A 13,618-nucleotide genomic window follows, 5' to 3' on the forward strand; every position below is an offset into this window, starting at 1 on the left:
CTTCTCGCCTTCTTTCTGACCCTCCTCCTTCCCCTGGCCTGGACAGACCTTGTATAAGAAACTGTTATGCTAAAGACCATTCAGACCTGGTCCTTTTTCCATCTGTAAGTTTTCTTTCTTCCTTTGGGAAGTATTTTATGCTTGGTGCTATTGCCCTTTGACAGCAAACGAGATCTGGGTACTTACCGCCTTGCATCATCATGGGATATGGGGCTGCCTCGAGCTGGTAAAAGTGACTCTCGAGCTTAGCAAGTGCCGAGTCGGAGCCGAGGGATCGGCTCCGAACCCATCAAGCAAGAAAGAAGGCGAGAGAAGACAACTAACATGGAACGTTATGGTAGGTACATAACTTCTTATTTGCTGTTATTTTTGTATTACTGTATTGCCTTTCTATATTTTAAATACTGTAGTTTGTTTTCTTTACTTTGTGTTTTGCTTGCATTCTGTTTTAACAGCATATTAAAACTTCAAGAGAGACCACAGCTCTCTCTGTTCTGAGTCAGGCAGAAATAAGAACTGATTAATTAAGGACTCATTCATAAGACAGAAGAGGTCACTTAAGGTTAATCACTTGTTAACAGAGGGGGTGGAGCTAGGAACTAAAATTTCTATTTAAGGAGTAAACTAAAACATTTCAGAGCTTTACCAGAAAGGCTCATCCAGACTCTGCTACACTTTGCTGTGAAGGAAATTAGAAGTTATGTACTCACCATAACGTTCCATCTGAGTAGGTGTATTCATTTGTCTGCAACCTGTGGGTTATGGATCCGATATCGGATCCGAACCGGCATGGTTTTCCAGCTATGGATCCAAGCTCTCAGCTCCTCCCCTCACCCATAATGCCCTGCTCTACCCTCATGACCTCAGATCGAGTTTGCCAAAGCAACAATACCCTAAAAAGGGTAACAAAGAATATGCAGGAAACTGAAAGGCCAGGGGGATAGGAGGGCGGGATGGTTGCAGACAAATGAATACACCTACTCAGATGGAACGTTATGGTGAGTACATAACTTCTAAATCTGAAGTAGGATATTCATTGTCTGCAACCTGTGGGACAGAGTCCCCAGCTACCTGAATCTTGGGCCATCATGGAAGGATATTCCGAGCACCGGAGCCAAAGGATGCTCTACCCTAGATGCAAGATCCAACTTATAGTGGGAAATAAGCGATGAGATGAAGCCCACGTGGCTGCTGCACAAATATCATCTAGAGGAATCCTAGCCTTGAAGGCTGCCGAGGTAGATACTGACCGGGTTGAATGGGCATGAACACCCTCCGGTGCGGGCCTTCCTGAAGCTTGATAAGCCAATAAAATGCACTGTGAAATCCAGCGGGACAGAGAAACTTTAGAGATTGGCTTGCCCAAATTGAATTTTGCAAAGGAAATAAACAGCTGGTCGGATTGCCTATGACCAGCTGTCCTGTTCAGATAAAATCTAAGTTGCCTGTGAACATCTAGTGAATGTAGCTTATATTCACCTTTGTTTTCATATTTAGGAAGAAAACAGGAGGTTAATGGATTGATTGATGTTTGCTTCAGAAGCGATTTTAGGAAGAAAGGACGGTTGGTCCTGAGGGAGACAGTCCGGATGAAATACCAAGTAAGGAGGTTTAGCTGATAAAGCTTGAAGTTCAGAAACTCTCTTGGCTGATGTAATGGCTACCAAAAGGCTGTCTTGTAGGACAAGAATTTGAGATCCACCGTAGCTGGCTCGAAAGGAGGCGGTCAAGGCCTGTAGGACCAAAGAAAGGTCCCAAGGAGGAACTGCTTGTTTTATAGGGGCCTGAGAAGAAAAGTACCTTTAAGAAATATTTTACACAATTTGGCTGACATAAGAGGATTAGAGTCATGGCCAATGTGATAGTGAAATTGCCGCCAGTTGAACTTTGACTGTGGAACTGCTGGCACCATCGTTAGAGAGTGGTTAGAAAGTCAAGCACTAAAGGGAGAGGAACGTGAAGGGATTCAGGCCTTGCCGCCCGCCCACAAAGAGAAACGTTCCATTTGCTTGATAAACCTTTCTAGTGGATGGTTTATGAGCCGCCACCAAAATAGCCTTTACAGGTGAAGAAATACCGAGTCCTTATCAAGAGTGGAACTGGAGCAGCCAAGCGGTCAGCTTCAGGTTGTCCAGGTTCGGAGGAGGAATGCAGGATGGATGGGATATCAGATCCGGGATGGGATCTAGAATCCAAGGAGGATTCACCGAGTGAGACCTTAGGAAGGGGAACCAGATCTATCGAGGCCAGAATGGAGCAATGAGAATCATTCTGCAACCCACCGAGAGGCTTTCTGAAGAACTTGCAGCATCAGAGGCAAGGGTGGATAGGCATACAGAAGACGGGTGGCCAAGCATGCACCAGAGCGTCACTTGGGGTACCCCCGGGACGAGGTATTAGGAAAAAAAACTGTTGCACTTGGTGTTTGAGGGAGAAGCAAAAAGATCGCATGAAGGGTTCCCCACCGTGCGAATATGCTGCTACTTGACAATTGAGAGACCACTCGTAAGGGGTCAGAATGGTGCGACTGAGCTTGTCCGCTAGGATGTTGGACCGACCGGAATGTGCGTTGCTATTAGAAAGCGATTGGTGGAGATTGCCCATTCCCAAACTCTCATGGCCTCTCGACAAAGAGGGTAAGACCTTGTTCCCCTTGCTTGTTGATGTACCAGACAACCGACATGTTGTCGATTGAATCAATTGTTCCCAAGGGAAGAAAGTCCTGAAGTGCTAACAACGCATAAAGAGCACTGCTCTCATCTCTAGAACATTGATATGCAGTAAGGTCTCTGAATCGTTCCACGTGCCTTGCGGTCCGGCCATAAAGTGCCCCCCCACCGAGGCGGGAGGCGTCCGTGGTCACTGTGGCGAGAGGGGAGAAGCACAAAATGGGCGGCCTTTGTGGAGATCCGGGAGTGGAGCCACCACAAGAGGGACCGCTTGCAAGCCTTGCTGATCGCTATGGGATGATGCATGGGGAGAGCAAGGTATGACCACTGTACTAAGCGTCCACTGTAGAATGCATATTGAGCCTGGCAAGAGGAAGAAGTTCTATAGCCGATGCCATGGACCCTAGAGCCCTCAGGACCAACTCCGCTGGAACAGAACTTGAATGGAGAATGGCCGCACCTGGAGCTGCAGATTTAGAACTCTGTCCGCAGTGAGGAAGGCTCGTAAACTCCTTGTGTCTAGCCTGGCCCCTAAAATCTAAGAGCTGTGTGGCCAGGTTGGACTTTTTGTATTTATTGTGATGCCCAGAAAGGGAGCAAGATGGAGAAAGGAGTCTCGCCAATAGAAGTAGATGCCTTGTTGGGCGGTAGAAGCCAGTCGTCCAGGTAGGGAAAGACCTGCACCCCTGAAGCCTCAGGTGGGCGCTACCACTGCTAATACTTTGGTGAACACCCTGGGGCTGTGGTGAGACCAAAGGGAAGGACCCGAACTGGTAGTGACTGGCTCCCAGCGAGGCGGAGAAACCTCCTGGGCGCCTGTCCATCAGGATGTGGTAGTCTGGCGTCCTTGAGGTCTATCGAGCACATCCAGTGATTTTCTCCCAGAAGGGGAGAATAGATTGCAGAGTGACCATTGAATTTTTCTTTGGGGACTGCCAGATTCAAGAGAGAGAGGTCTAGGATTGGTCTTAGTTCCCCGTCTTTTTGGCACTAAAAAGAATCTGGAGTAGAACCCTGATCCGATCTGGTCTGGGGAGCGGGCTGGATGGCTCTTTTCTTTAGCAGATGGCCAATTTCTGCCAGCGGCCTCCCGTTGACCGGGTGGGGCGTCTGGGAGGGACTTCAACTTTGGAAGGTGAAGGAAAGGAATGCGATATCCCCTGGATATGATTTGGAGAACCCAGCGGTCCGATGTTATGGACTCCCATGCGCTAGGTGCCCGAACGTCCCCGACTGCCTCCAGAGTAGAGCAGTCGGGCAACCTCAGGGTTGCTGCAGCGGGCGTTCAGAGAAAGGTTCCCTGGACCCGAAGTTTCTGGGAGCCCCTCTGCCTCTAGGCGGCGTCCTCCCTGTCCTCCTCTGCCACAGAAGGACTGGTTGTCCGAGCAGGCTGGGACTGCTGCGACTTCCGAACCACATCTTCTTCTGACCCTTTTGGTTCCTAGAATAGGGCCTCTGGGGTGCAGAAAGCGGATCCGGCAGACAGCGTCTTCCGTCCTTTCGCTCTGGGTCAACGTCTGACGGTCTTGCCAAACAGAGCAGAACCATCAAAGGGGTTAAGCGGCGCTTTGAAGGGCTCAGAAAAATCGCAGTGGCGGAGCCAGGCCTGGCGTCTAGTGACCAGTCCTGTCCCGCAGCTCTGGCGCGCCCTCCGTTGCATGGGAGAGTAGCCGCATAGAAGTATTTGTAACTGACCTAAGAGTGGCCATACGGGTGGAGTGCAGAACTCTGTCCTCCTCCGAAATGGACTCAGGGGGGGATGCAGCGTATTCCTTAAGATCTCGCTGCATCCGAATAACAAGTGCCAAATAGTTCAGCCCTTACGAGAAGGTGGCGAACTGAACATCCGCTTCCCCAAGCGGTCCATCATCGAGACTCCTTGCTCGGTGGGTGGACTGAGGACTCTCCTGAGCCAGTTCCCTCTTTGTGGCCGCCGCCGTCAACATGGCATCTACCGGAGGCCCCTACTCCAATGGGTCCGGTCGGATGGCGGACTAAGGATCCTATCCGGTCTTTTGGGAATTGGCTCCACGGTGTCGGTTCCTTCCACGCCCTGGTGGTAATAAGGTCCACCAGGGGTCGGCAGGGGGACACCCAAGAGGTAGACGGGCCCGTTCAAATGCCTCCAAGAACACGGACTCGTCCGAGGAAGACTTGGGGCAGACCACCCCTTATACACATTTCCATGATGTCTCCAAAGGAGACATCCTCGAGAGTGACCGTGGGCCTTCCCCTTCCTCCAAGTCCGTGTCTTCAGTGAGACTGGAGTCAATGTGCCTCCTTTTGCACGTATGCTTGCGAGGACCTCCTCTGGGGGCTGTCAGAGAGTCCTCGCCAGCAGCAATTGCTCCATAGGAGCAACTTGGGGCACAGAAGCGGGCTGTCCCAGGGGCGGATGGTGGAAGCCTGGCCCAGTGCAGAGGAGCGCGGGGCGGAGCCGGAACAAGTGCGGGGTCCGAGACCCTCAACAGAGCCCTCTCCACTACATCAAAAGCGAGGGGCCGACCTCGACCAAAGGATCCGACAATCGGCTCGGATCCAGTGGACCGGAGCCGGGCGCGAGCACTCTGATCCGAGGGACAGTGCGGCTCCGACACAGGCGCCCGAGAGCACTGATCCCCGGATCGAAGCTCGGATCCAGGCTCCGAGAGGTCGGTCCGGCGCACTTTCGAGGGCAGGGTCGGATCAGTACCAAGTACTATCGGCGCCGACCCACCCCGGCTCGGCTGCTCGGCTCCAGCTGCTCGAACCCGGATAGCGGGTCGGAGAAGGAGCAATAGGCTTAAAAGGGTGTTGAGCTCCCCGGAGGAGTCAAACACTCCCATCTGCATCTGGGCCTGGATGAACCTTCTCATCCGGTCCAGATCAGCATCAGAAAGGCTATGGGTAGATCTCGGCGAGGCTACGAGGTAGGCCTGGAGTGCCTCTCGATAGCCTCGGCGGGAGATCTCCTCCTCCTCAGGACCCGGTGAAAACACAGGGGACCGGAGCGAAGGAGGAGACCCGAACCGACGGAGCCGGGGAGAAGCACACCTGACTGGCGGGGCGAACAGAGGTCTCGGCCCGCTTGTGGTGCTTCTCCCTCCGGTCCTTTTAGCAGCATCCCTCTCCTCTCCAGAAGCGGAGGTTGAGTCCCAGGAGCAGGAGGGTGCCACAGGGGAACAACTGTAGCCACAGTAGTCCCGAGGGCGGAGGCGGAGCCGAGTCTGGCGGTAAAAGACCCGCCAAGACAAGCTTGGACCTCCGCTCCTCAGTGCTGGGTTGAACCCTGCACATATGGAACAGCCAGATGTGAGGTGTTCAACCCAGAGACTTAACACACGAGTGTGGCCATCAGCCGGTGAGCTTATGGCCACACTCGAGCATTGAAAAGATAGATTTTGGCTGATCAGCCATAATCCTGCTACTAAAGTAACTTAAAAGTAACTTAAAGACACACAGGCCTACACACACACTCTCTGGAACAGCGAGGGAGGAAAAAAAATTACTTAATTTAACTCAAACTACAACAATTAATGAGGGAAACCTAATCTTTCACACAAAAATACACAAAATTTAAAACTTTCTGTTTTAACAGGTGAAAATACAAGCACTTAGCTGAGAGCAAAGAACCCAAATCCAGTCACCAGCGCGGCAAACGAGATCTGAGGTCATGAGGGTAGAGCAGGGCATTATGGGTGAGGGGAGGAGCTGAGAGCTTGGATCCATAGCTGGAAAACCATGCCGGTTCGGATCCGATATCGGATCCATAACCCACAGGTTGCAGACAAATGAATATCCTACTTCAGATGGTTAGTTTGCTGTTATTTTTGTATTACTGTATTGCCTTTCTATATTTTGAATACTGTAGTTTGTTTTCTTTACTTTGTGTTTTGCTTGCATTCTGTTTTAACAGCATATTAAAACTTCGAGAGACCACAGCTCTCTCTGTTCTGAGTCAGGCAGAAATAAGAACTGATTAATTAAGGACTCATTCATAAGACAGAAGAGGTCACTTAAGGTTAATCACTTGTTAACAGAGGGGGTGGAGCTAGGAACTAAAATTTCTATTTAAGGAGTAAACTAAAACATTTCAGAGCTTTACCAGAAAGGCTCATCCAGACTCTGCTACACTTTGCTGTGAAGGAAAGGTTAGTTTGCTGTTATTTTTGTATTACTGTATTGCCTTTCTATATTTTGAATACTGTAGTTTGTTTTCTTTACTTTGTGTTTTGCTTGCATTCTGTTTTAACAGCATATTAAAACTTCAAGAGACCACAGCTCTCTCTGTTCTGAGTCAGGCAGAAATAAGAACTGATTAATTAAGGACTCATTCATAAGACAGAAGAGGTCACTTAAGGTTAATCACTTGTTAACAGAGGGGGTGGAGCTAGGAACTAAAATTTCTATTTAAGGAGTAAACTAAAACATTTCAGAGCTTTACCAGAAAGGCTCATCCAGACTCTGCTACACTTTGCTGTGAAGGAAAGGTTAGTTTGCTGTTATTTTTGTATTACTGTATTGCCTTTCTATATTTTGAATACTGTAGTTTGTTTTCTTTACTTTGTGTTTTGCTTGCATTCTGTTTTAACAGCATATTAAAACTTCAAAAGAGACCACAGCTCTCTCTGTTCTGAGTCAGGCAGAAATAAGAACTGATTAATTAAGGACTCATTCATAAGACAGAAGAGGTCACTTAAGGTTAATCGCTTGTTAACAGAGGGGGTGGAGCTAGGAACTAAAATTTCTATTTAAGGAGTAAACTAAAACATTTCAGAGCTTTACCAGAAAGGCTCATCCAGACTCTGCTACACTTTGCTGTGAAGGAAAGGTTAGTTTGCTGTTATTTTTGTATTACTGTATTGCCTTTCTATATTTTGAATACTGTAGTTTGTTTTCTTTACTTTGTGTTTTGCTTGCATTCTGTTTTAACAGCATATTAAAACTTCAAAAGAGACCACAGCTCTCTCTGTTCTGAGTCAGGCAGAAATAAGAACTGATTAATTAAGGACTCATTCATAAGGCAGAAGAGGTCACTTAAGGTTAATCCCTTGTTAACAGAAAGGGTGGAGCTAGGAACTAAAATTTCTATTTAAGGAGTAAACTAAAACATTTCAGAGCTTTACCAGAAAGGCTCATCCAGACTCTGCTACACTTTGCTGTGAAGGAAAGGTTAGTTTGCTGTTATTTTTGTATTACTGTATTGCCTTTCTATATTTTGAATACTGTAGTTTGTTTTCTTTACTTTGTGTTTTGCTTGCATTCTGTTTTAACAGCATATTAAAACTTCAAAAGAGACCACAGCTCGCTCTGTTCTGAGTCAGGCAGAATTTTTTCCCGCCCTCCCACCCATTTAAGTTGTCTTATTAAATACCACTGTCTTTCTAGTTGCCCGCCTCTTATGTTAATCTGACCATATATCTCATTTCTCTCTACTTTCACTGGCTTATGTGAGTAATCACAAAATCATCATTTTTGAAATCCCACCCCTTCAATTATTTAAATTTATTGGCCATCCTACAGTGTTTCATAGTACCAAAATACAAAAGTGACCACCCCTTTCATTCCATCTTGCTGTTTTAAAAATAGTAACTCTCCACTAAACCTTAACTTTTTAAACAGGTAAAACTCAAGTTACCTACTTTCACATCTAACTTCTCTAGTGCACACTGCAGAGTGCATTCTTTTTAATCTTACCTTTAAGCATCCCTGTGACTAGCACTTTCTCTAATACCTGCTGGAAAGCACTATGAAGCCTTAAACTCATACAAACACTGAACTCTCCTTGTTAACAAGGAGAAATTAATAGTAGGCACTAAACAGCCTATAATTGCAAAGTACCTTGCTAAGGAAACAGCTCCTATACTTTACAAAGAAAAAAAAAGCCCCAAACCAAGCATGTCCAAGGGTCAGCTTCCGGTGATTTCTCCTGTCCACCTGGTGAATCTGGGCATACTGGGGCAATGCAGCAATTGCCTCATGTACACGGACAACCCTCTCCTCCTACCACCCAACACTACAGCCTGTGAGAGATGCACTTACATAGCCAAAATGGAAGCAAAGCTCTCTCCACCCAAGATTGTGCTAAACAGTCAAGAGGAGAAGGTTAACACCCACACTACATCTCAAGCAACACATAGCCCTTCTAAACCCGCACCACCAACACCCACTTATAGCAACACTAAATCCACATATGCAGAGGCCCTTAACTGTAACCTGCCCAAGCAACAAAGACCTCTGAAGCTGAAACGCAAACAAACACCAATCACAACCAATGTGTCACATAGTTCACAACACCAGTGTGCCACCCAGCAACAGCCCCTAAGGCAAGACAATGTACCTAACACTTTAGTCATAGGTGACTATAGTCCGGCACACTGATGTCCCTCTCACCAGGTTGAATAAGGAGAAAATTAGTCAGCTGCCTGTCGGGTGCCAGGATCCGCCACATAACGCATGCACTCAAGTCACTCCACAACAAGTACAAATATGACTCTGTCATTGTCCATGTTGGAGTGAATGACTTGAGACGTACCTCCCTGGACTACATGAAAAGAGACATGGAAGAGCTCTCGGATCATGTGGCCTAGGCAGGTATGACCCTAGCCCTGAGTAGCATCGTGCCTTCACCCAGAATGATACCACAATATAAGGATAAAATGATTGACTTCAACAATTGGTTAAGCTTATGGTGTCATTCAAAGGGGATCCAGTATCTGCCTGGGATGACATGATTGACAGACCACGATGCTTTGCCAGAGATGGTCTGCACCTGTCACCCCTGGGATTCAGGTTACTGGCTAAGGCTCTTGCCACCCCTATAGTGCCTTTTTTAGGCAAACTTCAAAGGACAAAACCAGCACCGTAACAGGTACAAGCATGCAAAATCTGAAGGTAATGCTACTCAATGCTAGAAGTCTAAACCTCAAAATGCACTCTCTCGAGGCACTCCTAAAAATGGAGAACATCGATATCTGTGCAGTAACTGAGACCTGGTTCAAGGCTCCAGAGAGCACCCCTGAAATACCAGGCTACAACTCCTACCACACTTTTCGGCCATCAAACCAGGACTGAAACACTAAAGGTGGAGGAGTGTCAATATTTACCAAGGATATTCACACCACCAGGCTAGTTGGCCAACACAATGTGTCTGAAATTCTCCAAGTGCAACTAACACTAGGTAAGACTGCAATCCAAATTGTAGCTTGCTACAGATACCCCACCATACCCCAAGATTCTCACTACACCTTTCTAAACATACTGGAAAATATTAAGATAGAACCAAACACCCTAATACTGGGTGATTTTAACTACCCTGCCATTAACTGGGAAAACTACTGTGTCCCAACACCTTTGCATAGCGGTTCTTGGAATTCATAAATTCCAATGCCCTGGATCAACTAATCCATAGTCCCACCAGGGCTCCAATATCCTAGACCTGGTCATTACCAACATGGGAAATCAATGCTCCATACCTATGGTCACCCCTCGTTAGTCAGGTCTGACCATAAGCTAATCACCCTTAACATCCACATCCCACCCCACCCCCAGTAAAGAAACCACCATAAAAACTTCTCCAAAGCCAACTTCATGCTACTCAAGTCAGAAGTGACAAACTTCATAACACCCATGCAGACGGGAACTGAAAGTTCAACTGCTGAATCCTACACTAAGGCACTGTACGAGCACATCCACTCATGCATGAATCGTGCCATCCCAAATAGAACCAAAATGCTCTCATCCAAAAAAAGGAAGCCAATCTGGTGGTCCCCTGCCATAAACAAACTTTACAACAAAAGGAAGAAACTTTTGCAGAAAAGAGGAAAATCCCAGGATGCAAAAAACTCCCTTACTAGCCTCAGTAAGAAACTGAGATGCCTCAAAATCCTCCAAAGCTAGTTACGAAAATAAAATTGCCAAAGATAACCACAAAGCATTCTATAACTGTCAAGAATCTAAATGGCAATGCTTAGATCTGCTCTGAACTAAAACAGAATGGCATTAAATATACTAATCCAAAGGATATTGCCAATATCCTGGCAGATCGATTCAGTGCCAACTTCACCCCCCTCTCACCACCTAAATGGCCCATCTCAATACCGGAAGATTGCCAAATTCCAGTAATAACGGTCACACAGGTACAAAACGCACTCTCTAAAGCCAAGAATACAGCATCCATGGGACCAGATGACATCCCGGGCTGTGTACTACATGAACTACAATATGAACTGGCACCTCACCTAAGTGTCATGTTTAATCACAGCCTCACCTCAGGTTTCGTGCCCACTGAGTGGCGCAGAGCTACAGTTATCCCAATCCACAAGGGGGTATCCACCTTGGATCCTGGAAACTACCGTCCCATCAGTCTGACAAGCCTTATCTGCAAGGCCATGGAGCGTATTATCATGGAACTTATAAACAAAGACATTGGCAACCTTCAAACATTGGACCCCACCCAGTTTGGGTTTGTGAAGGGCTGATCTTGTCTCCTGAACCTGATTGACTTCTTTGAATCAGTCTCCAGAGCCATGGACAAGGGTAAGGTGGTCCACACAGCCTATCTAGACCTTGCCAAGGCCTTTGATACCATCCCCCACTCTGGAATCATAGATAAACTTACTAAGTTGGGCATTAATCCCTATGTCACCCAATGGGTTGCTAAATGGCTTACTGATAGAACCCACACTGTAAAAGTAGCTGACTCCAAATCCAGCTCCAGACAAGTGGAGTACCTCAGGGTTCAGTCCTGGGGCCACTCTTGTTTGGCATCTACTTCTCTGAAGTACAGGTCAACACTAAGGGACTCTGGCTAACAAAGTTTGCAGATGACTGCAAACTGGGAGCCATTATTGAATCCCCAAATGATGTGGATACTCTACAAAAGGGCCTTACAGAAACAGATGCTTGGTGCCAGAGCCATGGGCTCAATGCCAAGAAATGTATTGTTATCCCCTTTGGGAAAAAACATGTATCCATGAATTACCATATAGGTGGCAGTACACTAAACACAGAAAGTGTGATAAGAGACTTGGGGACACAGGTGGACAGTGGTCTCACCTTCAATAACCACATCGCCACAACAGTCAGGAAATCCTTCTATGTGGCATACCTCATCACGAAGGGCTTTTCATCTAGAAAAAAAGGAGGTCATTGTCCCACTGTACTCATCCCTCATTAGACCCATTATAGAATACAACGCCCCATTTGGTATGTACCTCTCAAGACATCTGCAACAACTGGAAAGGCCTCAGAAATACCTCAGTAAAAGAATCACAGGCCTAAAGCAGATGCCCTACGCTGACCGCCTTAAAAAACTCCAGCTATACTCTCGCATATCGTCTACACAGAGGCGATCTCTGCTTAACATACAAGGCCATGTCAAATCCAGAGCTGTTGGACATGCTACACTTAAAGAAATCCCAATCCCTCAGAGCTACACGCTCCAGGGATCTAAACCTTGTCATCACAATAAACTAAACATGCTGGAGGGATAAGTTCCTGACCCAGAGACTCCCCAGACTCTGGAATAGATTGCCCATACATGTCAAGCAGAGTGCCTCTTTGGACCTCTTCAAGAGGAACCTTGACGATTGGATGGGAGAAAGGAAATTCACCCCAGGGATCACGTCAGTCGCCCTGCTAGACAGGGGTCCAGGAAAGTAAATAATGTGGGAAGAAATAGCCAGGGAATTGTTATGGCTAGGCTTGTATAGGCCCTAGGGCTGATAGCCTAGTACCAACCTATGAACCTAAGCCCTAGAATTCATAGGGGCCAGGTTGGATACTCGAATCTCCAGAGTGGTGCTGACATCGATCAGGCTAAACAGTTTGTCTCGCCAAGTCTTGGACATTCTTCAGACCCCCGCTCCTCCAGCAGAATTAGTCCTGAGGGCGTTAGGATCTATGTCGGCAGCGATCGGCCTTTCTCTCCATGCCCGTCTGCGAATGCGAGTGTTACAATGGACTCTCCAGGTCCAATGGTCTCTATCGGTCCATCCCTTGGACATGCCGATTCCTCTGAGCAGGGCATGCAGGGACTCCCTACTTTGGTGGTTGCAGACTCAGGAACTCAAAGAAGGGAGACCCTTTGTGATTCCCCCAGTCAAAGCCACGGTGACCACGGACGCTTCCTGCCTTGGGTGGGGCGGGCATTACGCAGGCAAATCCGTCCAAGGCACGTGGACTTCTCTAGAGACTGCATTGCATATCAACGTCCTAGAGATGAGGGCAGTGCTGTTGGCATTGCAAGCTCTCCACCTTCTACCTCGGGAGACTATTGCAATCCAGATGGACAACATGTCCGTTGTCTGGTACATAAACAGGGTGGAACCAGGTCTTACCCCCTGTGTCGAGAAGCCATGAGAGTGTGGGAATGGGCTATTTCCACCAACCGCTTTCTGATAGCAACGCACATTCCGGGGCGGGCCAACATATTAGCGGACAACTTAAGTCGGGTATTTCTCAGCCCTTACGAGTGGTCTCTGAATCCCTCTGTCGCGAAGCAGATATTCCTCAAATGGGGTCAACCTCGCTGTGACCTTTTCGCCTCGCCCCTAAACACAAAATGCAGCGATTACTTCGCGATAGTTCCCCCAGGGATGCTCTGGTTCATGCTTGGCCACCCGGTCTCCTTTATGCGTATCCCCCTCTTCCTCTGACGAAGTTCATTGCCCCATTCTCATTGCCCCATTCTGGCCTCGACAAGTCTGGTTCCCTTTTCTGCAGTCTCACAGTGTGGCCCCCCCCCCCATGGATTCTGGATCCCTGACCAGACCTAATCTCGCATCCGAAGAGATGCCACACTCCGAACTTGGTCAACCTCAGGCTCACGGCCTGGTTGATCCAGTTCCGTTAATGGCTAGGACTCCCGGTATCTCATCCCCGGTCAAGGCTATTCTGGTGGCAGCTCATAAGCCATCCACCAGAAAGCTCTACAACAGTAAATGGAAACGTTTTTCCATCTGGGCAAA

This window comes from Protopterus annectens, chromosome 4.part0, assembly GCF_019279795.1.
Source record: "Protopterus annectens isolate FY-2018-M chromosome 4.part0, PAN1.0, whole genome shotgun sequence".
NCBI lineage: Eukaryota > Metazoa > Chordata > Ceratodontiformes > Protopteridae > Protopterus > Protopterus annectens.